Raw genomic sequence first — 25,114 nt, 5'->3', positions numbered from 1 at the left:
GGCTGTGTAAGGGCTATTTGACCAAGAAGGAGGGTGATTGAGTGCTGCATCAGATGACCTGGCTTCCACAATCACCCAACCTCAACCCAATTGAGATGGTTTGGGATGAGTTGGACCGCAGAGTGAAGGAAAAGCAGCCAACAAGTGCTCAGCATATGTGGGAACTCCTTTAAGACTGTTGGAAAAGCATTCCAGGTGAAGCTGGTTGAGAGAACGACTAGAGTGTGCAAAGCTGTCATCAAGGCAAAGGGTGGCTACCTTGAAGAATCTGAAATATAACATATTTCGATTAGTTTAACACTTTTTTGGTTACTACATGATTCTATGTGTTATTTCATAGTTTTGATGTCTTCACTATTATTCCATAATGTAGAAAATAGTAAAAAATAAAGAAAAACCCTTGAATGAGTAAGTGTTCTAAAACTTTTGACCAGTAGTGTAACACTTTGTATTCAGGGTATAAAGTACATTTATTTGCCACATTCTATGCAGTTTTACTTTAGTGCCTTATTGCATACAGGATGCATATTTTGGAATATGTTTTATTCTGTACAAGCTTCCTACTTTCCACTCTGTCATTTAGGATAGTATTGTGGAGTAACTACAATGTTGTTGATCAATCCTCAGTTTACTCCCATCACAGCCATTGGACTCTGTAACGGTTTTGAATTCAGGCTGTAACACAACAAAATGTAGAATAAGTCAAAGGGTGTGAATACTTTCTGAAAGCACAGTATGCTTCATTGAGAGGATAATAATCTCTGAAGTAAACCTGATCAATAATGTAAATCCACTGACGCCATGGTCCATATCTTATTCACTGGAGAGTAGGGACTGTGGTTGTGGAGACGTGTGTGTGTGTGTGTGCACACATGCATGCAAACACAGACACACTGTACGTAGAAGCACATACTGTACATTTTGTGCATGCATGCACGCTTCACTGAGAAATGACAGATTTGGCATTTGTTTACTCCAGCTAGGGACACAAATACATTAGCGACACAGGTCTAATGGACTAGGCTTCTAGGGCTTGTACGGACCACTAATGCACTTGTCAACCACATACAACCCCAAGGGCCAATCGGCCCTAACTGTAGGCCTCTCCGTCTCTAAGCCCCTAAACTTTGAGGACACCTTAACCTCTGATTGCGACGGTCATTTATCTGCTTTACGAGCCACCCGCCTCTACACCGCTACTTATCGTAAAGGCAGCCCAGCGCCTGTACCACAGTGCATAAAGACAGAGATCGCACTGAGACTGCGGACAGGCGCCTGCAATCAGATCAGACATAGAGGGGGGTTGAGTAGATGAGGAAATACTGTGTTTTAGCCCGAGCTCCCTCTCATTTGACTGTCACTTGATGGCCATGCTTGAATGGACATAATCTCATTAAAAGTATATGACTTTTGTTATTTCTGTCATGTCAGATAGTGGCATTTCTATCATCCTGTGCTGTTATACAGCAAGACTATCTTTCTCCTGTTATTAAAGTGGGGTGGTAAAATGGTAGTATGGGTCGATGTATTTCTGCATTATGCAGTCTTTGTCAGAACTTGTTAAGGCAAAAGCTCTTGCATGTTGGTATTGAATGACTTTGCTAGGTTGTTTGGACCATAAACCCTCTCTTGATATTGTTTCTATCTTGATGTCACTGCCTAATGCCCATAGGTTAATATTGGGCTCTTTGTTTTGATCTGTTTTTAAGACCTAGTAAAGTTTTATATTCTTATTTTCATCAAAAAAAAGTCTACTCAACTTTCCATCAAGTAGTCTGTCACTTTTTTTCGAGGGGACCTGAATCCCTGAAAGTGTATAAGAGATATTTCTGAATATTTATGATTCAGACTTTCCTGTCTTTTCCTGACAGAGGAGAAGGGGACATGTCCCAGTAAGGGTTGGTGTTAAACTGAACAGTGAAAGCCCAGTGAAGACATTTAGACAGGAGAGGCCAACTGGCAAACAGGGGGCATCCTTAAAATGTTCTATCCATGTCACTTGCTATTGAACTTACACTTACATCCTTCTTTTGATATATGAATGAAGATCATAATCATGGCTATCCATGTAACGTACAGTTGACCTTAGACTTCATTAAATATTATACTGAACAAAAATATAAAAGCAACCATGTTTCAGGAACTGAAATAAAAGATCCCAGAAATGTTCCATACACAGAAAAATATTATTTCTCAAAAATGTTGTGCACTAATTTGTTTATATCCCTGTTAGTGAACATTTATCATTTGCCAAGATAATCCTTCCACCTGACAGGTGTGGCATAACAAGAAGCTGATTAAACAGCATGATCATTACACAGGTGCACCTTGTGCTGGCGGCAATAGAAGGCCACTCTAAAATGTGCAGTTGTGTCATACAACACAATGCCATAGATGTCTCAGGTTTTGAGAGAGCATGCAATTGGCATGCTGACTGCAGGAATATCCACCAGAGCTGTTGCCAAAGAATTGAATGTTCATTTCTCTACCATAAGCCGCCTCCAACGTCGTTTTAGAGAATTTGGCAGTACGTCCAACCGGCCTCACAACCGCAGACCATGTGTAGCCAGTCCAGGACCTCCACATCCTTCTTTTTCACCTGCGGGATCGACTTAAACCAGCCACCCGGACAGCGGATGAAATTTAGTATTTCTGTCTGTAATAAAGCCCTTTTTTGGGGAAAAACTCATACTGATTGGCTGGGCCTGGCTCTCAAGGCCCACCAATGGCTGTGCCCCTGCCCAGTCATGTGAAATCCATAGATTAGGGCCTAAAGAATTTGTCAATTAACTGATTTCCTTATATGAAATGTAACTCAGTAAAATCGTTGCGTTTCTATTTTTGTTCAGTAAACATTTGATTCTTCTGTGGATATACAATGCATAGAGCTTCATAATCAATGCAAAATTCCCGTTGTTATCTGTCCATGGGACCATTGATCCATTCTCAGTCTCTAGCTGTCATTGAAGGTCATATCGCTCCACTTAACACATTTCTGATTGGAATTAACACCGTTGTCAGAAACTGGAAGGGGATATATCGATTGATATTAAAGCAGCATCGTCACAGCAGTTAGCCTAGGGCCGATAGCGACGCTACAGATGCTGTACGACCATAAAGGGACTGAAAGGCGCTCGATTAAGTTAACCCCACCATCTGTGGCCTCATCATAATAGTTTCATCAATGGTTATCAGCGAACCATTTACAGCTGACCATCACTAGAATAACAAAACCCTCAGTCTCTCAAAATGATGATTAGCTGGACAATAGCCATAGCCAACACAGCAGCCAAAAGACTTATCTGCCTATACAGATTGCCTATATACTTATAGTTATAGAGAGCTTTGGAATGATTGTTGACAAGAAAAATGGTCTAATAAATGTCGCTAGGACAAAGTGACAGGCTCAAATTGCTGTCTCTCTTTCACCAGCTGACTAATTGCTAAGGGCATTTGGCCTCATGTTTGAAATGCCACTGTATTGATTTTCTAATCATGACAGTTCATGGAAGTAAAGATAGCTCTCACCGAGAGGTGGCTGGCATTTTGTGCCTTTGATGCACTGATGTGTCGCTCTGCACAATTCTGTCCGTATGGAGAGGGTGACCACATGTTAAACGTGGATAGTTCACTCCAAAATCGAAGTTTTCGAGATTCTTTCAGACCTCAAAAGCAGTCCAACTTTGATATTGGTGCAAATCCCCTGTCATCTGGTGTGTAGAAACAGCTACATGCCTTAACTTTCATATGATTAAGGCAAATTCGATCTTTCCCTCTCATCTGGAATTGAAAAACGTAGCTGGACCAAAACAGAATGGTCCGCGATGTGGACTCGACATTTGACCACGTTTTGAGGGTGTACATTGGAGTGAACTATCACTTCAACGTTTTGCCACTAGACTTGAGAAATCCAAGAGCGATATTATTAGCGTCATCGTGACCACTTCACTTCGTCTCTCCAGCCTTGACGTGAAATGAGGAGGACTCATCGATTCTAACCAGGCTGTACTCATCCCACTGAAGTCACCCCCCCCCATCCCTCTTTCTCTCTAATCAGAATCAGCTCTGTTGTTGTACTCCCCTTCTAACCTATGGAGGAGTGGCCATCTCAGAGATGCTTGTTGTCCTTTGTCTCCTCTCTAGATTGTAAATGGCTTCCATGTTTGCCCACAGAATATCACAGACGCATGCATCCATACACGGATGCAAGCACACACACACACACGCACACGCATACACGCACACGCATACACGCACACATCATAATCCCCATAGTGAAGCTTTGATGAAGGATATCAGTGTTAAACTCATGTTTGAAGGAGGGTTATCCCTCGGAAAATGAGCTCGCAGGAGATCAGGGACACATTGTGTTGGGATCAGGGATGCTAATCTGGCTCAAAAACAACGTTAGCTACCTGCTAAGATGCACAGCCATACCCAAACCCAGGGCCAGTGTTTGCTGAGATAGAGGATTATAGCCCATAGTGTTTGCCCGCACTTTGTTTAATCTACCTGCTGGCTTGGTATGTTTGTCCCTCTGGTCTGCGTCAAACATAGGTGTGTCGGAAATAGCACCCAATTCCCTATTTGACCATAGGGCTCTCAAAAGTAGTGCACTATTTTACATTTTTGTCATTTAGCAGACGCTCTTATCCAGAGCGACTTAAAGTAGTGAGTTCATACATTTTCATATTTTTTTTCATACTGGTCCCTGTGGAACTCAAACCCACAACCCTGATGTTGCAATATCCATATTGGTCACAGCCATAGCCCTAGTTCTGGCTTCGTTCCTGGATATAAATGCTGTTCAGGTGACGGTTGGAGGTGGTTTTATGATTTATTGCAGAGCAAACTCCCACGGCTAAAAGACTGACCCGGGGGCGATGAGCAACACTCAATGTCCACTTCACATATTCAGAGCTAATAGGAGAAAGTGGAGCATTTTTTTATTGCCCAAGCTCTAAAGTGGATATTTCTCCTCAATTATAAGATTTTGATAATTATAACAATTCGGCAAGAGTATCCTTGGCCATGAAATGTATTTTCCTCTAAAATGCTTTAGTTTACACCCCCTCATCAGCTGTTTAGCGCTACACAAAACTTTAGTCACAGCTAGGAGACATCTCCATAGTCAAAACAGCCAATTTCAAAACTGCTGTTTTCTAACTGATCATTTTATTACTTTGTATACAGTATGTTGTGAAGGATCATGGACTCCAATTGCTTCCAATTACACCAGGCCACGCACCTTCTCTACACACCTGTTCCCAATCCCTTTAATCACCTCTCCTCTACCCTTTTCACTCATCTGACCCCCCCATATTAGCTTCTACCTGAGCACCAGTAATGGGTCATGCCTGGTGATGCCATGGGGCGGCCATTTTAAGTGACTAGTTATTACGTTGTTGGAGATACTATGTGCATATGCTGCCTTTGCGCTATGTTATCTCTTTTGTATATGCATGTGCTTACTTTGATAATGCTAATGCCCTTTTTACATTTTGTCCTGGCAGCCTCCTTAGTTTGTCCCATTTCCTGTAATAGTCACCTGGCAGTACTTTGTCATGCCTGCACCTTTTATGTTGTGTTCCTAATGTTTCCAGACCACCACATCCTTGTTATCCACATCCAATCTCCAAGGCCTTACAAGCCACAACTCCTAACCCACCCACCCTACCTGCATACCTACAAGCCCTGTGTGTATGTGTGTGTGAGACCTCTAACCATCCACTTAATTTGCATTCTGACAGATGTGCCATGGTAGCAGCAACAGTCCTGAATCTTACAGTCCGTCCTAGTCCGTTTCTTCTATATATATATATATATATATATATATATATATATATATATATATATGACGTACCCTCTCGGATACATAAGCCATCTTCTTATGGTACCGTGACAATTTGGCAGGAATGAGAGCTATTGACGTAAACCTTACTCCCAATTACAAATATCATTTCGCAATTCATTTGAATCAGTGTCCGCAATCTGTGTCGATGCTTGTTTGCTGGCATCACACACAATCTACAAATTACTAACCTGGGAAGATGACTGCCATTTCAGACACAAGCCATGATCTCACCCATAGAATATGGCCAAATGGTGCAGTAAAGTGAACAGTCCTCCATGATACTCCTCGAGGCGTTCTGTTCGCAACACTCTGATTTCACCCCTGCAGATGTTGTTAGGGAGGAGAAAGGGCGACTCAGAGGGAACGTGAAGATGTGCAGAGCTGGCAGAGTCTACACTACAGAGTGACCGCAGAAGGCTTTCACTTTTACTTTCAAAAGAACAAAGTCTAGACTTAACCGTTCATTCAGCTTTAGTATTCTGATCATGGCATTCCGAACGCATCATGCGTCTACATCTAAATGTGTCTACCGTGTCCGGATTCCCTTGTCCCGCACTATATTCAAATGCCAGTATGCATTCTACAAACTGGAATAGGCTAAATATGATAACACAACTGATGGCAGTAGCTTACTACTGTAGCTAACTAGCTAGCTAACCTCTGTATCAAGCTAGCAGGGATTGCAAACGGGTTTGCATTTCAGGCCAGCAGACATGTTCCTCACAGGCTAAGAATGTATTTCCTCCAACGTTATGATGAAAATGAGCCTCTCGGGCCCCAAAACTAATTTCCTGAGAATTGTGGGAGGGGTGCTGATGACGTTGCCCACTGTATGCGCTTTTAGTAGCGTGACTGCATCCAGACAGAGGAGAAATCTGTACCTAATGCATTCCCGATCTGATCAATCAGACAACAAAGCGACTTTTGTGCGTCTAGACCAGTCTTTTCAATGCGATCTTTGATTCTGATAGCAGAAGTCACATGTAAGTGTCAAGTGTAGACATGACCGAGGACTAGTGAGACAGACAGTTCCTCTATTGATTACAGCAGACAGGAGCAGATATACCTCACTTCTTCTCTGTATCAAAGTACTGTATCACCACAGACAACACAGATTTGTTTTCTTTGCCAAGAAAAGCAAACAGTCCGATTAGGTGTTGGTGTTTGGTCAATGTTTGTGTCTGGAGTGGGGTCTACACTGTCTTATTTCTTTGATATACAATTGAGTCTAATTTTGTTAAAGAACAATGGTTTCAACTTTTTCTGGAAACCTGGATACCAACTGTGATTGAATAGCGACCACGTGTCGCCTCTCTCAAAGACTCCCCAAGCCAGCCACCCGCAAATGACTTTCACCACTACTCACTCCACCAACACGCCGCTCTGATCATCTCCTCAAGTCACCACTGCAAAGTAGCTCGTTACGGCGGTGAGGCAAGGTGACAATGTCACCTCGCACACAAGATTCCTTTTAACAAAGTGCCGGGCAGCTCGTTAGCCCATTTCATAGCACCTAATAAAACTATTACCCTTCAGGATTGATGAACTTGTCCATTAGAGAGAACATCACATTAGGATAAGCTGTTTCCTCCCAGGGATGCTGCTGATGAGAAAATGGCCTCCCTGCTCCATCAATGTTCCCACACCATTTGTGACCCTGAGACTGAAGCCATCGCCCAGGAGAGCGGCTGGCTGCTTTCATCAGCAGTGTTGTTTATTATCTATGAATATCTCCCTGGTGTAGGCAACCAAAACAAATACGCCAGGACAAACATATTACACCCTAATCGATGACAACGGCACTCCACTGGGGTTTAAAAGCGTGTTGTTCTTGTTTTGAGCTCAGATGGGTTCCTGAAAGGGGAAAGTAAAACCCGTGACACGTTGATGCGTGGTGCATCTTGTTGGCTGCAGTCTGATAGTTGGCTGCAGTCTGCAGGGGTGACAGGTAGCCTAGTGGTTAGAGCATTGGACTACTAACCGAAAGGTTGCGAGGTCAAATCACTGAGCCGACAAGGTAAAAATCTGTTGCTCTGCCCCTGAACAAGGGGCAGAACCCAATGTTCCTAAGCTGTCATTGAAAATAAGAATTTGTTCTTAACTGACTTGCCTGGTTAAAAAACAAACATATTTACCCTTCAACAAAGTATGTACTCGTTCACTCTAATGGATTGGACAGTTCAGACAGACTGTTGAAAAGCCATCACTTGCCCGGTACTCAGCCCTGCACCTTTAAACTACTGCCCCAAGTATATGTTCATTGAACACTGGTCACCTCACATTCTGTTTATATACTGTTGTTTACTCACTGTATGTACTATATTCTTGGCATAGTTCATCCTAATATATCTCCTACTGTACATAGGGGAGAGTGGGGTAAGTTGAACCATTCCATCAAGGTAAATATAGTATTTTTTCTAACAGATATCTACATATATTTCAAGGTGTTGTGTATCCATGGAAATAACAAGAATTCATATAAACATTCGTTTTGAAAACAAAAAAGAAGTGGTCTCTTGGCACAACTTCTCCAGGATATGGGGATAAGTTAAAAAAAAAATGTATGTACTGAATTAAATATTACCACTCACCTTTTTAAAACCATGTCTATCTTAATTTCCCAAACACAATTCAAAACAATCACAATTGCTTTTTTTTTTTTGTCTTTTAAGCATCTTTTAGCAGAGGCTTAACACCTGCAGTAACAAAAACGTTGTACTTTTTTTTAACATAACATAGGCCAGGCCCTGTTGTTACGTCATATCCCAGTGATAATGTCTTGCATTACACCTGGAAAGGAAACACTTTTTACTCAACTTGTCGTTGGCTCAACCAATGGCTCAACTTACCCCAAGGAAAACATTTTGCTACATTAGGCACACAGTTACAAGGGTGCCCTTTCATGATAAGCTTCAATATGAAATTGTAAGCCTATCTATAAAATGATCTACTTTGGCTTAGATACTAGCATCGTGAAACGTCTTGGCCTAGATCGTGAAACGTAAGTGGCCTAGAGGAAGTTTTCCCTCTCCTAGACACAAGCCAAAGCACACACTCTTTATCTGGTAACTGTTCTATTGTCTTAAATGTAGTTCTTAGGAAGTAGGTGGAGTAAATTAAACATCCTTTTCAATAGGTATAGAAAATAAAACCTGAAACATTCTGTCACTGTCGTTCCACACGCTCAATTTATCTTTCCGGACGGTGCTGCTTTGAACAACCTCAAAGTGTCTCTGTCTGAAAAGTAAACTAATTGACTTTCACAACCTGTCAGAAACGGGCTTCAACTAGTTCAACAGCAGCCAGTGGGGTTTGTCTCCCTGTCAGAACGAGGTTTGTTGCTGAGCAAAGCTTGAGGTGACAGTCGGAGGAACACACATCAACAGCGCTTTGCGTTGGGCGGCTGCCAAGGCCATCCACTGAGCTATTCACACGGCTGAGGTGAGATACACACCAACAGGCTGCTGCTGGGTTGATATTAGAAATACCACAAACCTCTGCAAACTGTAGGTTTATGTTTAGAGAGGCTTGAACGTAGATATCATCAGAGAATGAGAGACAGACATACAGATCTATGTAACCTACCCCAGAGAGGCTCAACAGTCGCATGCTGTGCTCAAACAAATGGAACATATCCATTTACCAAGCCTGCACTGCACTTCAGGTAATTGTATATGGGAACTGAGTGTGTGTACGTGTGTATTTCACCATGTGCATACTTCTACAATATAAACTCAGCAAAAAAAGAAAACAGCCCTTTTTCAGGACCCTGTCTTTCAAAGATAATTCGTAAAAATCAAAATAATTTCACAGATTGTAATGGTGGTGGCAGGGAAGTCAGGCGCAGGAGAACGAAATTAGTATAAACGGAGTTATTTAATAAATGCTTACAAACTCCGAAAACCAACATACAAAATTAAGAAAGTGGGTAAAAACCCGTCGCACACCATAACATACTTGGCACCAATACATACAACAAACAATTCCTGACAAGGACATGGGGGAAAACAGAGGGAAAATATACAACATGTAATTTAGGGAATTGAAGCCAGGTGAGTGTGAAAACAAGACAAAACAAATGGAACATGAAAAATGGATCGGCGATGGCTAGAAGACCGGTGACATCGACCGCCCGAACAAGGAGATGAACAGACTTTGGCAGAAGTCGTGACACAGATCTTCATTTTAAAGGGTTTAAACACTGTTTCCCATGCTTGTTCAATGAACCATAAACAATTAATGAACATGCACCTGTGGAACGGTCATTAAGACACTATTAGCTTACAGACGGTAGGCAATTAAGGTCACAGTTAAGAAAACTTAGGACACTAAAGAGGACTTTCTACTGACTCTGAAAAACACCAAAAGAAAGATGCCCAGGGTCCCTGCTCATCTGCGTGAACGTGCCTTAGGCATGCTGCAAGGAGGCATGAGGACTGCAGATGTGGCCAGGGCAATAAATTGCAATGTCCGTACTGTGAGACGCCTAACACAGCATTACAGGGAGACAGGACGGACAGCTGATCATCCTCGCAGTGGAAGACCACGTGTAACAACACCTGCACCAGATCAGTATATCCAAACATCACACCTGCGGGACAGGTACAGGATGGCAACAACAACTGCCCGAGTTACACCAGGAACGCACAATCCCTCCATCAGTGCTCCGACTGTCCGCAATAGGATGGGAAAGGCTGGACTGAGGGCTTGTAGACCTGTTGTAAGGCAGGCCCTCACCAGATATCACCGGCAACAACATCGCCTATGGGAACAAACACACTGTCGCTGGACCAGACAGGACTGGCAAAAAGTGCTCTTCACTGACAAGACAAGGTTTTCTCTCACCTGGGGTGATGGTCGGATTCACGTTTATCGTCGAAGGACTGAGCGATACACCGAGGCCTGTACTCTGGAGCGGGATCGATTTCGAGGTGGAGGGTCCGTCATGGTCTGTGGCGGTGTGTCACAGCATCATCGGACTGAGCCTGTTGTCATTGCAAACAATCTAAACTCTGCATTACAGGGAAGACATCCTCTTTCCTCATGTGGTACCCTTCCTGCATGCTCATCCTGACCCTCCAGCATGACAATGCCACCAGCCATACTGCTCGTTGTGCGTGATTTCCTGCAAGACAGGAATGCCAGTGTTCTGCCATGGCCAGCGAATAACCTGTTGGATCAGAGGGTGAGGGCTAGGGCCATTCCCCCCAGAAATGTCTGGGAACTTGCAGGTGCCTTGGTGGTAGAGTGGGGTAACATCTCACAGTAAGAACTGGCAAATCTGGTGCAGTCCATGAGGAGGAGATGCACTGCAGTACTTAATGCAGCTGGTGGCCACACCAGATAATAACTTACTTTTTTTTTTGACCCCTGCTTTGTTCAGGGACACATTATTCCATTTATGTTAGTAACATGTCTGTGGAACTTGTTCAGTTTATGTCTCAGTTGTTGAATCTTGTTATGTTCATACAAATATTTTCACATGTTAAGTTTGCTGAAAAGAAACACAATTGACAGTGAGAGGATGTTTCTTTTGTGGATATATTGAAGAAACATCAAGATCTGTCAGGAAGTTAAAGCTTGGTCGCAAATGGGTCTTCCAAATGGACAATGCATACTTAAAGTTGTGGCAAAATGGCTTAAGGACAACAAAGTCAAGGTAGTGGAGTGGCCAACACAAAGCCCTGACCTCAATCCCATAGAAGATTTGTGGGCAGAACTGAGAGAGTGTGTGCGAGCAAGGCCTACAAACCTGACTCAGTTACACCAGCTCTGTCAGGAGGAATGGGCCAAAATTCACCCAACTTATTGTGGGAAGCTTGTGGAAGGCTACCCAAAATGTTTGACCCAAGTTAAACCATTTAAAGGCAATGTTACCAAATACTAGTCGAGAGTATTTAAACTTCTGACCCACTGGGAATGTGATGAAAGAAATAAAAGCTGAAATAAATAATTTTCTCTACTATTATTCTGACATTTCACATTCTTAAAATAAAGTGGTGATCCTAACTGACCTAAGGCAGGGACATTTTACTAGGATTAAATGTCAGGAATTGTTAAAAACTGAGTTTAAATGTATTTGGCTAAGGTGTAAGTAAACTTCCGACTTCAACTGTATATCCAGTATCAGTCAAAAGTTTGGACACACCTACTTATTCCAGGATATATTTTCGACATTTGGAATAATAGTGAAGATATCAAAACTATGAAAAAACACATTGAATCATGTAGTAACCAACAAGTGTATTAAATGTCATCATTCAAAGTAGCCACCCTTTGCCTTGATGACAGCTTTGCAAACTCTTAGCATTCTCTCAATCAGCCCCATGAGGTAGTGACATGGAATGCATTCCTAATAACAGGGGTGCCTTGTTAAAGGTTCATTTGTGGAATTTCTTTCCTTCTTAACGCATTTGAGCCAATCAGTTGTGTTGTGACAAGGTATGGGGTGGCATACAGTAGATAGCCCTATTAGTTTAAAAGACCAAGTCCATATTATGGCAGAATAGCTTAAATATGAAGAGAAACAACAGTCCATTACTTTTAAGACATGAAGGTCAATCAATAAGGATTTTTTTAAAAAAGTTTCTTCAAGTGCAGTCGCAAAAACAATCAAGCGCTATAAGACCCAGAGTTACCTCTGCTGTAGACGATAAGTTTTGTCTGTGAAATTCATACTGAGAGAGACTTTGTAATTTCTTCAGACAATCATCTGTATTTAATATTGATTAATTTTTGCAATAACAAAACTAGTCAACCCAACAGTATGTACACAAATGCAGAGTTATTTATATAGCTGACACAAAGAATGCTTAGTCATGGTTGGTTCCACCCCTCATGCAGATTGGGGCATCATTTGCCACTCTGGGTTCATCCAGTCGTTATCTGCACGGGGTGGTTGTCTTAACCCCACCCTGGCTTAGTTTCCCAGTTGCAAGGATAATTTTGAGACAACGAGAGATTGTTCTACTCCTTAGCTATCTCTAGTTAAACACATTTGTGTCTATGCAATACAGTCAAACTCATTTGTCATCTCAAGCCATCTCTAGTGACCATACTCCTAGATTAGCTGCAGGGAACTAGATTGGAGACAATAAAAGCACAGCATAAGCAGGACAGAAATATCTTCCTATGTGTTAAGTATTAATGGCTAACTATTAACATCAAACAAATCTGGTAAATACGTAATTTTTCCATCCCAGTTCATTAGAGTTAACTGCACCTCAGATTGGAGCCCAAATAAATACTTCAGAGTTCAAGTAACAGACACATCTCAACATCAACTGTTCAGAGGAACCTGTGTGAATCAGGCCTTCATGGTCAAATTGGTGCAAAGAAACCACTACTAAAGGACACCAATAATAAGAATAGACTTGCTTTGGCCAAGAAAGATGAGAAATAGAAATTAGACCCGGTGGAAAGCTCTCCTTTGGTCTGATGAGTACACATTTGGGATTTTTTGTTCCAATCGCAGTGTCTTTGAGAGATAGAGAGTAGGTGAATGGATGATCTCTGCATGTGTTGTTCCCACAGTGAAACGTGGAGGAGGATGTGTGATGGTGTGGGGGGGGTTTGCTGGTGACACTGTCAGTGATTTATTTAGAATTCAAGGCACACTTAACCAGCATGGCTACCACAGCATTTTGCTGAGATATTCCATCCCATCTGGTTTGCGTTAGTGGGACTATAATTTGTTTTTCAACAGGACAATGACCCAAAACACACCTCCAGGCTGTGTAAGGGCTATTTGACCAAGAAGGAGAGTGATGGAGTGCTGCATCTGATAAACCTGATCTCCACAATCACCTATCCTCAGGTGCCCAGCATCTGTGGGAACTCCTTCAAGACTGTTAGAAAGCATTCCAGGTGAAGCTGGTTGAGAGAATAGCAAGAGCGTGCAAAGCTGTCAAGGCAAAGGGTGAGTACTTTTAAGAATCTAGAATCTAAAATATATTTGGATTTGTTTAACACTTTTTTTGGTTACTACATGATTCCATATGTTTTGATATCCTCTATATTATTCTACAATAGAAAAAATAAAGAAAAACCCTTTAATGAGTAGGTGCGTCCAACTTTTGAATGATACTGTATATACATATTTGGAGGAATTTTGCTTGTTTAAGTGCTACCTTCCCCTCCCCTTTCCTTTCCTGTCCTTTCCTGTCCTTTCCTGTCCTTTCCTGTTTCCCTTATACAATAGTGTCTGGTTAAGGAAGGATGCAGCTGCAGGGAGTCTCTTGTACATTCCAAGAAGATCATGCCTACTTCACAGTACTTTACAGAGCACAAACGGAGGATTGGCTAATTCAACAATAATACCGCTTTCCCTTTGCCCTGTTTCAACCTGCCTAATCTGTCTATTTACCGACAATGACAGATAAAGGGTGCACACACTGCCCAACTTTTTGAATTCTCCTCTCGATTCCTCTTTTTTACAACTTTGGCACAGTGTGAGATACCAATTTCATGTATGAACTTGGAAACTGTGTACTGTCCCAGCAAACATGACCCTATTGACCCCATGTGGGTATTCGGTGGGCAAGGGCTTGCCCACACCAAGTCCATGCCTGCCCAACACAGACTAGTCCACAGAAATCCCACATAATGCCAACACTGCCTAGCCTGCAAGCCCAGCTCCGGATAGCCCACACCAAGCCCAGCTAGAGGCAGGGCCTCATTATAATATTTGGAGGCGTGGTTTGTACACATTACTTTTGTGCAACCATTACTGAGTGTGTCATTCCAGTTTAAGTTCTCTGTTGTGCGATGCCCAATTTTTCTGTACAATGCTGATGAAGTCTTTAAAAGGTGTGTGTGAAATTTCTATAAACTAGTGTACCTGTGAGGATTTTCTACTATGGACAACTTGTTACAGCTGTAATAATGCCAAAGTCATTATTAAGATATAAGGGGGTATTATAGCTGTCATGACGTTGGCCTGTGGGTAAGGTTTATGACCCCCCCCCCTCCCCCCATAAATACCTTTCTCTCTTCCCTCTCTCTTGACTCTATGAAACACGCCCTCCTCTCCCTTCCTATATAAAGCCTTGACGACAATATAACTTTCTGTTCCGGGTACATTAGAATGACGATCCGATGTCAGAAGGGTTCAGATAATAACTACAGAATGAAGCCAACCTCAGCGTGAGCTTTGGTTGTGAATGGTATGAACTTTGCACTCTTATTCGCTACAGAAGTGATACCTCCTAGCTGTTGAGTTAGTAGAGGCCACTGTAAATGTGGGCTAGGAAATGACGAACAGAGTATTCCGTCTACCACACAACGACGTTAATACAACATATCCAATTTACCACCAGAGACATTCTTCTGAGGACATGAATATCTCTGTTGGCCAACACGACCAGCATCTACGACCAACCTACCGAAGCGCAGCTCAGAGTAAATATTTATTGCATTTTCCTTTTCCAAATGGGCGGTAATTCAGAATGCATAAGATTCTGTATTTAAGATAGAGTATCTGCCTACGGCCCGATAGAGACATCGCTTCTCCCTTTGTTCTTCAGTCTTCCCGCTCTTTCACTCAAATCCAACCCACTTTCTTTGGGTAACCAGCTGTCATATCTGTTCCGTCCGCTAGAGACGTTTTCCTTTATGACATAATTTGTAATCAATGTATGGTTCATTCTGTGTATATGTAATTCTGTGTGATTAGTTAGGTATTTAGTAAATAAACAATTTAACCCAATTTTGTATTGCTGATTCAACTTGTTAGCCAGGGTTCGTGAAGATAACCAAGAATTTACAACTTTCAGATGAGACTGAATTAAGATGAAGATTAATATTGACTGCTATTGATGTAAAATATTACTAGGTCTTTAAGAGTTTATTCGGAAGATAACTGCTCTATCAATATAATTTTGTGGTGCCCCGACTATCTAGTTAATTACATTTACATGATTAGCTCAATCAGGTAATATTAATTACAGAGAAAGGATTTTATAGAAGAGCATGTCATATCACTTCATCCAAAGACACGACATAGCCAAAGACACAACATAGCTAAACTCAATAAAATTTACAAGTTAGTTTAAAACCCTTTATCATGGTTGGTGTTTTGACGGATTTGTCCAAAATCGTGTGACATAAAACATAACTTTTCAGTCCTTGCATTTATGGCAGTGTAAGTTATCATATATTTAGCATTAATCAGTTAAATTAGACATTGAACCTTGTAAGAATCCTGGATCTAGCTGTCAGACAGTTATTTGTATAGAGATCTTCAAAATGCAGTGTAACTATGTAACATTTCGTGTCCTGCACGAAATGCACTGTTGGGGCTAGGAATGCAAGCATTTTGCTACACTGGCAATAACATCTGCTAAAAAGGTTGTAACCCAATGAGCAGAGTTGGGATACAGCCTTTATAGACTAAGCACATCCGTCTGAGTACATGGCAAACTACAGATGTGTGGAATGGGTCAAAGGTGAGGTTTTGTATGTGAGAAAGGAATATCTCCCAGCCAGATAGCATTTGCTGTGAAAACTGTTCTAATTGTATATAAACCAGAGTTTGGCCCCTAAGACAAGGTTCTTCTTTTCAGCTGCCCATACCAGAGCCATCTCCTCCCTGGGACCTCACAGTACACTAACACCAATTCAATCTATGGAATCAGTTGCTAGCCTAAATCCCAGAACCCAGCTCAGTTCACACAGACACAGATGAGGGAGTCCTGAGAAACCTTATTCGATGCATAAACAGTATTAAAACATGATCTTGTCATTTTCTACCATAAAGGCAACTCTAAAATGTGCAGTTTGTCACACAACACAATGCCACAGCAGTTTTGAGGGAGCATGCAATTGGCATGCTGACTGCAGTAATGTCCACCTGAGTTGTTACCAGGGAATTTAATGTGAATTTCTCTACTATAAGCCGCCTCCAACATAGTTTTAGAGAATTTGGCAGTATGTCCAACCGGCCTCACAACCGCAGACCACGTGTATGGGCAGGCATACACTACGGACAACGAACACAAATACAGATGCATATCTGTATTCCCAGTCATGTGAAATCCATAGATTAGGGCCTACGGAATTGATTTCAACTGACTGATTTCCTCATATGAACTGTAACTCAGTAAAATCTTTGAAATTGTTCTAGAGATTCTGAGTCAGAGTCCAGGCTCTGTTGCAGCCGGCCAATACCGGGAGACCCATGGGGCGGTGCACAATTGGCCCAGCACCGTCCGGGTTAGGGGAGGGTTTGGCCGGCAGGGATGTCCTTGTCCCATCCCGCACTAGTGACTCCTGTGGGGGGCGGGAGCAGTACACGCTGATACGGTCGCCAGGCGTACGGTGTTTCCTCTGACACATTGGTGCGGCTGGCTTCCAGGTTAAGTGGGCATTGTGTCAAAAGCTGCAAAGCTGTCATCAAGGCAAACGGTGGCTACTTTGAATAATCTAAAATATATTTTGATTTGTGTAACACTTTTTTGGTTACTACATGATTCCATATGTGTTATTTCATAGTTTTGATGTCTTCACTATTATTCTACAATGTAGAAAATAGTAAAAAATAAAAGACAAACCCTTAAATGAGCGACCCTTAAATGACCCTTAAACCTTTTGACTGGTACTGTATGTGGAACTGCATAAAAATAATAATTTGGTGGGTTTGAAACCATTCTGAATGTCGCATATTGGCCCCATTATTTATACAGACCCGTATGAAAAACTTAAGTTTCTCTTTTAAAAATATATGTATGATAGCAACAACTTTGTTGTGTTTCTGATACAGATGTTTAATTAAATTGTAATTAATAACTCAAATACATTTCTATGAAATAGAAATGTTGGCAGCCTACATGTGGCCAATATTTTAGCCCGCATTAGGCCAATGTGGACATGTTTTCTGGGGTGCCGAGGCGGCCGTTTTGTAATGGCATTACTCACATGGCCTGAGGGCTCAATCACTGTTGGGCAACCAGGGTACGTTATTATAGGGAAGGTTTACCGCAGAAGATGAAGGCAACAAAGTAACACATCCATCTTTGACAATTTTGCTCAGTATGATGGCCTGAAGCTACACAACATGTAAACATACACCACCAACACAGCAAAGGCAATTTTAGCATGTACATCTTGGTGGGGCAAACAAAAACAAAATGTGGGATGCATGCCAGGAAGCCACAACACAAGATTAAACAATACATTAATTGCACTATAACGGTGACAAACAGTGCCCACAAACTGTTAGGGCCTACATAAAGCTGTCCCAACGCCTTACCACTGTTACAACTGGCTATCAGCGGAGCCTTGTCTGGCAGCGAAACAGTTATTTCAGCCTCATTTACTTTCTTTACAGAAAAAACATAGCTGATATGGCTGACTTGCTTAAACAAATGTGGTTTCTACTGACAATTGAGATGTACAAACTATGGCATAAGAGGCAATCTGTAATTTCGATTAAGACATTAATGAGCGAGCGACGACAGACGTAGTCAATATAACTAGTTGTTCACACCTTTGAAATGTACAGCGACAGAATTCAGAACATGGGCCATTTTTACAGTGTACTCTCTGTACAACAGGTTAGAACTATAGGATCAATAAATGGGGCATATAAACACAATGAAAGCTCTTACAATATTCATTGACATTTCTCTAAAACAGGTTAAAGACTACATGTGCACCACCAAGTTAGAATAGTATGCGAAATTAAGAGGTGAAAATAGACCCAATTATTAAGGTGAGGCACATTGAACGCTGTTTGGGTCTTTGCTTGTCAAAAATTATACATATCACTATTTGACGCGTTAAATAAGCTTTTAACTTGACACGCCAAATAACACAATTCTATTAAAGAATGTTGTGTGTGCTGAATTTGCACGTGCAAGCCAAGCGCCACAACTACTATCATTTGCACTGTCAAAGCTGTACGAAACAAGCACACACCGGCCACAAACGGTGTGTGTACAATACCGCGTTGGTGAAAATAGACCAAATCCTTCCTCATGATGCCATCTATTTTGTGAAGTGCACCAGTCCCTCCTGCAGCAAAACACACCCACAACATGATGCTGCCACCCCCGTGCTTCATGGTTGGGCTGGTGTTCTTCGGCTTGCAAGCCTCCCCCTTTTTCCTCCAAACATAACGATGGTCATTATGGCCAAACAGTTCTATTTTTGTTTCATCAGACCAGAGGACATTTCTCCAAAAAGTACAATCTTTGTCCCCATGTGTAGTTGCAAACCGTAGTCTGGCTTTTTTATGGCGGTTTTGGAGCAGGTTATTTCAGGTTATGTCAATATAGGTCTCGTTTTATAGGTCTCGTCCTCCAGCATCTTCACAAGGTCCTTTGCTGTTGTTCCGTGATTGATTTGCACTTTTCGCACCAAAGTACGTTCATCTCTAGGAGACAGAATGCGTCTCCTTCCTGAGCGGTATGATGGCTGCGTGGTCCCATGGTATTTATACTTGCGTACTATTGTTTGTTCCATATGAACGTAGTACCTTCAAGCATTTGGAAATTTATCCCAAGGATGGACCAGACTTGTGGACGTCTCCACATTTTTTTCTGAGGTCTTGGCTGATTTCTTTTGTTTTTCCCATGATGTCAAGCAAAGAGGCACTGAGTTTGAAGGTAGGCCTTGAAATACATCCACAGGTACACCTCCAATTGACTCAAATTATGTAAATTAGCCTATCAGAAGCCTCTAAAGCCATGACATTATTTTCTGGAATTTTCCAAGCCGTTTAAAGGCACAGTCAACTTGGTGTATGTAAACTTCTGACCCACTGGAATTGTGATAAAGTGAGTTATAAGGGAAATAATCTGTCTGTAAACAATTGTTGGAAAAATGACTTGTGTCATGCACAAAGTAGGTGTCCTAACCGACTTGCCAAAACTATAGTTTGTTAACAAGAAATTTGTGGAGTGGTTGACAAACGAGTTTTAATGACTCCAACCTAAGTGTATCTAAACTTCTGACTTCAACTGTATATACAGTATGTATATATTTTTTGTTCCTAAAAATGTGGGGCTCAAAAAGCAGGTCGCCACTGGTGGTTATGGTTGAATAGGGTTTGAAACATTTTTGTAGCTTTCCCAAAAGTATTTCTGGAAAACCTCAGAATTTTGGGAAAGTGGAGTTTTGCAACCATACTCTTGCTCTCTCTTTGCTACACAGTGCAGACATAGAAGTATCTATAACTGCAGGGAAACAGTATCCTAACAATGCAAATTCTCACTCACCCCAGCACTGAAACATGAATCCACAGATGATCATCAGTTCTTGCTAGCAATCAGACATTCAGCTATTGTTAAGACCATACAGCACACTACACCAAGTACAGCAACTATAAAAGTAATCTTACTGTTGCTCTACTGTACAGTTAGAACCATTCATTAATATTGAAAGTAGCATTCCACGTACAAACCTTGTCTTGCCTGGCTGCCTGTGAAATATGAACGGATTGCTTCTCAGTTTTGCTTTCCTTATTTAACAAACTGCTATTTCAATAGGGGATTTCCTGTAACCCTTTCCATGGTGCCTGTTTCCCTTTCATGTACAGGAAGTTGCCTAACACCTACCACGTCTTAACACGAAGTCACTTCTCTATTGGAAAGTGGACATCCCCTGTTGGTTACGTCACCCTCCTTGTGATTATACCCTGTATATAAATATATACATATTCGTGCTGTATAGTGTTGTTTGGCATTGGAAAAAAAACATTTGAGATCTAGGACCAGGCAATAATGCCTAAGGAGAAGAGTTCCACTTCTCACATTACCCCAAGAAATCACTACACCCTAGAGATAGAACGGCAGAGGATAAGTAGAGAATAGGTGTATGTCTGTGTACTAATTCCCTCTCATAGCAACTCAGTGAGCTGAAGTAAGCTTCTTTTATTGCCAGGAGCATTATGGGTCCCTAAATATTTAAAATAAACTATCGATCTGCTTCACTGAGGGCCACATAGACGCTTTTCTTTCAGTGGTCTAGTAAAAACATGGATGCGTCCCAAATGGTCCTCAATCCCTATATAGTAAGGATCTGAACCCATAGGGTTCTGGTCAAAAGTAGTGCACTACACAGTGAACAGGGTGCCATTTGGGGCACAGACATGCTTTAGTGGCATAGTTGTTATAGAGTGTTGTGCAACTGCTTGAAAATATGAGAAACCTTATAACCCCGGTGTAAAGAATGCAGTAGTGTGTCATGCTTCAACAAGGACAATTTATTGATGCCACAACCCGGCTCAAATCAGTCAGTCAGTCATACAGCATTTCTATAGAGCTGAATTTCTATAATGCTTTACAAAGCTATTAGTCACTGATGAATGCTCAGTATTCAACGCTGAAGAAAATATATTATTAATCCCTCCCTCCCTTTCTCCTCGGTGGCCCGCGTTTTGTTATCAATCCTTTTAGCCATGCTCCTCTGTCCCTGTCTGTTTCACTCCCTTTCCACTTCCCTCTCTCTCCCCCCTCTCTCTCTCACTCTCTTCCTCTCTCTCTCTCTCTCTGACTCTCTCTCTCTCACTCTTTTCCCCTCTTTCTCTCTTTCTCTCTCTCTCTTTCTGTCTCTCTCTCTCTCTCTCTCTCTCTCTCTCTCTCTCTCTCTGCATGCTGGGAACTGTATGAGCAAAGGAGTACGTGTGTTGTGGAGAGTTAGATATTCCCAATTTTCTTTTGGTTTTCTATTTCTTGGTGGCTTTTTTTGGTTTTCTTCTGTGCATGATTAAGGTTATTATTTTTGTTGTGGTAGAAATAAGTATTTGTTTTTCGTATCGAAAGTACCCTGATTTTGGCAGGGATGGCAGCCCGAATGGGGATGGCAGCCCGAATGGGGATGCCGTCCCTGTCACTTCGGAACGACTTTAGGTGTGTTGCTGAAGCTACTGTCACGGTGGAGGTGTTTCTGGTTGCCGTAGGAGAGAAGGTAGGCTATTAGAATGTTACTTATGCATCCCGGATGAATAAAGCGGTGGTGGTATTTCTTAAAGAAGATGGTCTTGTTGATCGGATGGTTGAGCATGGCGTACTTCTTAAAGAAGGGTGTCTGGTTGATCGGATGGTTGAGCATGGCGTACTTCTTAAAGAAGAGTGTCTGGTTGATCGGATGGTTGAGCATGGCGTACTTCTTAAAGAAGAGTGTCTGGTTGATCGGATGGTTGAGCATGGCGTACTTCTTAAAGAAGAGTGTCTGGTTGATCGGATGGTTGAGCATGGCGTACTTCTTAAAGAATAGTGTCTGGTTGATCGGTTGGTTGAGCATGGCATACTTCTTAAAGAAGAGTGTCTGGTTGATCGGATGGTTGAGCATGGCGTACTTCTTAAAGAAGAGTGTCTGGTTGATCGGATGGTTGAGCATGGCGTACTTCTTAAAGAATAGTGTCTGGTTGATCGGTTGGTTGAGCATGGCGTACTTCTTAAAGAAGAGTGTCTTGTTGATCGGATGGTTGAGCATGGCGTACTTCTTAAAGAATAGTGTCTGGTTGATCGGTTGGTTGAGCATGGCGTACTTCTTAAAGAAGAGTGTCTGGTTGATCGATTGGTTGAGCATGGCGTACTTCTTAAAGAAGAGTGTCTTGTAGATCGTATGGTTGAGCATGGTGTACTTCTTAAAGAAGAGTGTCTGGTTGATCGGATGGTTGAGCATGGCGTACTTCTTAAAGAATAGTGTCTGGTTGATCGGATGGTTGAGCATGGCGTACTTCTTAAAGAAGAGTGTCTTGTAGATCGTATGGTTGAGCATGGCGTACTTCTTAAAGAAGAGTGTCTGGTTGATCGGATGGTTGAGCATGGCGTACTTCTTAAAGGAATGTTTATTCAAGTTACGCCTCTTTTTTCTCCGTCAACAAGGGTAACGATTTCAAATGTACCACCGTTTATTCCCAGTGAGCTATTGGAGCGCGAGTTATTGTGCTTTGGGAAGTTCGCCAGTTCAATTAAGGTAGTCCCGTTGGGTTGCAAACACCCGGCGTTGAAACAACAGGTTATGTCGTTTCGGCGACAGGTGTTTATGTTTTTGAACTCACCGGAGCAGACTTTATAGTTATCGTTTAAAATCAAGTATGACAATATAATGTATATGGCCTATGCGAATACAGTTAGTCAACTGTGTTTTGAGAGTGGGGATATTGGTCATAAGTGACATGCTTGCCCGAAAAAGGAGAAGGCCTAGGGAGGGGCGCAGGTGGTCCTCTTAACGCCTGGGCCCACTGATGTAGGGAGAGGTGGACCGACAGCGGTAGAGCAGCCACAAGCACCTGTTGCTGAGGAACAAGTTATCCGTGTTGAGGGCACGGAGTTGCAACTTGTATTAGAGGGAAATGTTATGCAGCAGAAAAGTATTGTTGTAGAAGGTAAGGATGTATCTGAAGAGCCAGTTCCTCAGACTGGTGAGCAGGTGCCCAGTACGAGTGCTGGGGTAAAGGAGGGTGTTCATGTGGAGCTAGGCTCCCAGGTAGTGGAGGAGGTGCCCAGTACGAGTGCTGGGGGAGAGGAGGGGGTTCATGTGGTGCTAGTCTCCCAGGTAGTGGAGGAGATGCCTGGTACAAGTGCTGAGGTGCAAGTGGGGAGTGTTGAAAGGGATGTGGTAGAGGGGAGTCAGTTGTCTGTGGTCTCAGCTGAGGATCAGGAGTAGGGTATGGATATCTCTTTTGATATGATAGCTGCTGGTGAGGACTCAATTTACGATCTAGAGGAGGTAAATGAGTTTCTGGATCAGACTTTTGGGAAATCTGTCAAATTGGCAGATTATTTTGATGTTGATAAGTTTGTAAGGTCAGCTGTGATGTTACAGAAGACGGTGGGGTTAGACCAATTGAGTGAGAAGAAGCGGTTTCGCTTGAGGAAATGTATTACTGGTGTTGCAGCAGCAAAAGGTGGTGGGCAGGTTAAGAGAAGATTAAATTAATGATGATGATCATGCTTCATATTCTTTTTTCTACTTGGTTTCTCTGTGGTTTCTTCTGCTTTTCTTTTCTTTTTTCTATATGGAGGTACTAAGGGTAGGTTCTCTCAATATTAATGGGGGAAGGAACAGGAATAAGAGGGCTTGGGTATTAGAAGTAATAAAACAGAAAAGGCTTAATGTAGTTTTTCTACTGGAGACACATAGTGATGAGGCTAATGAGGTTGACTGGGATATGTGGTGGGAGTGGCAGCATGTACTCAGTCATGGTACTAATTTCAGTGCTAGGGTGGCAATCTTGTTTTCCTCAGGTTTAGGGGTGACTGTGGTATCTACAACAGAGATTGTCAAGGGTTGGGTTTTATTGGTCAAGGTGGATGTTATGCTTTTTAAATTTGTTTTTTTAATGTTTATGCTCCTAACGAGGGTACAGAGCGTATTGCTATATTTGATCAAATAAAGGAAAACTTAACAGTGTGATCAAGAGGGGTGTATGGTTTTAGGGGGTGACTGGAACTGTACAGTGGATTTTTACTGTTGATCGCACTGCTGAAGAACCTCACCTGCGGTCAGACACTTGCCTGTCTGGCCTATTAACTGAGTTTGAGCTTTCTGATGTGTGGAGAGTAAGGAATGCAAAAGTTAGGCAGTACAAATGGCTAAAAGTTAATGAAGGTCGTGTCAGTGCAGCAAGGTTAGACAGGTTGTATGTATCTGAGCAATACTGTAGTAGGGTTGGAAAGTGTGCCATTACTCCTGTGGGTTTCTCTGATCATCATATTGTTACTGTTGATATTCACTTGTCCTGTCCATGAAGACCCAGTAAAGATGATTTAAATATCTCTCTCTCTCTCTCTCTCTCTCTCTCTCTCACACACTCTTTTCCCCTCTTTCTCTTTCTCTCTCTCACACACTCTTTTCCCCTGTTTCTCCTCTCTCTCTCTCTCACACTCATTCCCCTCTTTCTCACTCTCTTCCCCTCTCCCTCCCTTCCTTACACCTGCTCTCCTTGCCCATCTTGTTCCATTGATTGGCAGGCTTCAGAAAATGTTCAGACTCCAGCCACCCAAGTCATAGACTGTTCTCTCTGTTACCGCACGGCAAGCGGTCTGGAACTAACAGGACCCTGAACAGCTTCTACCCCCAAGCCATAAGACTGCTAAATAGTTAGTTAAATAGTTAACCAAATAGCTACCCAGACTATCTGCATTTGTACATATCTACCTCAATTACCTCATACCCCTCACATCGACTCGGTACTGGTACCTCTTGTATATAGCCAAGTTATCGTTACTCAATGTGTATTTATTTTTACTTTTATTATTACGTGTTTTACTCTTCTAGTATTTCTCTATTTTCTTTCTTTCTGCGTTGCTG

General features: G+C 42.1%; 1 protein-coding gene across 2 annotated transcripts in view; it reads right to left on the bottom strand.

Annotated features, from left to right (window-relative positions):
- The window catches only part of LOC110493665 (uncharacterized), a 43,274-nt gene extending 22,886 nt beyond the window's left edge, over positions 1–20,388 (bottom strand). For both annotated transcript variants that reach the window (XM_021568063.3, XM_021568064.3), the window contains exon 1: positions 20,256–20,388. The gene's annotated coding sequence lies outside the window, so the exon portion shown is untranslated. The remainder of the gene's footprint in view (positions 1–20,255) is intronic.
- Positions 20,389–25,114: the final 4,726 nt, after the last annotated feature.

The sequence above is a fragment of the Oncorhynchus mykiss genome, chromosome 17, assembly GCF_057628025.1.
Source record: "Oncorhynchus mykiss isolate SJ-2025 chromosome 17, ASM5762802v1, whole genome shotgun sequence".
NCBI lineage: Eukaryota > Metazoa > Chordata > Actinopteri > Salmoniformes > Salmonidae > Oncorhynchus > Oncorhynchus mykiss.
Note: the sequence above shows the minus strand (reverse complement) of the source record. Positions and strands in the feature narration are given on the sequence as shown.